The sequence below is a fragment of the Penaeus monodon genome, chromosome 21, assembly GCF_015228065.2.
Source record: "Penaeus monodon isolate SGIC_2016 chromosome 21, NSTDA_Pmon_1, whole genome shotgun sequence".
Taxonomy (NCBI): domain Eukaryota; kingdom Metazoa; phylum Arthropoda; class Malacostraca; order Decapoda; family Penaeidae; genus Penaeus; species Penaeus monodon.
The window spans coordinates 20,500,966-20,501,180 of record NC_051406.1 but is presented as its reverse complement, the minus strand read 5'-3'; positions in this window follow the sequence as shown (position 1 = coordinate 20,501,180).

The following is a 215-nucleotide window of genomic DNA, read 5'->3' as shown; positions in this document are numbered from 1 at the left end:
CCGGCCCTGACTCCGCCTCCTAACATGACGTCACAGACCTCGGTTACGCCCCCGATGCAGACCGACTTAGCTACAGGTAAGATTTATATACATATATCTTATTGACCATCTAAGTGTTGATCTGCAAGATGGTAAACTGGGTACGTGTTAAAATTCAGGCTTTCTCTCGTTCTGTCTACTGTCTTTATTAGCCGTACCTGTTCATCTGTTTTAAC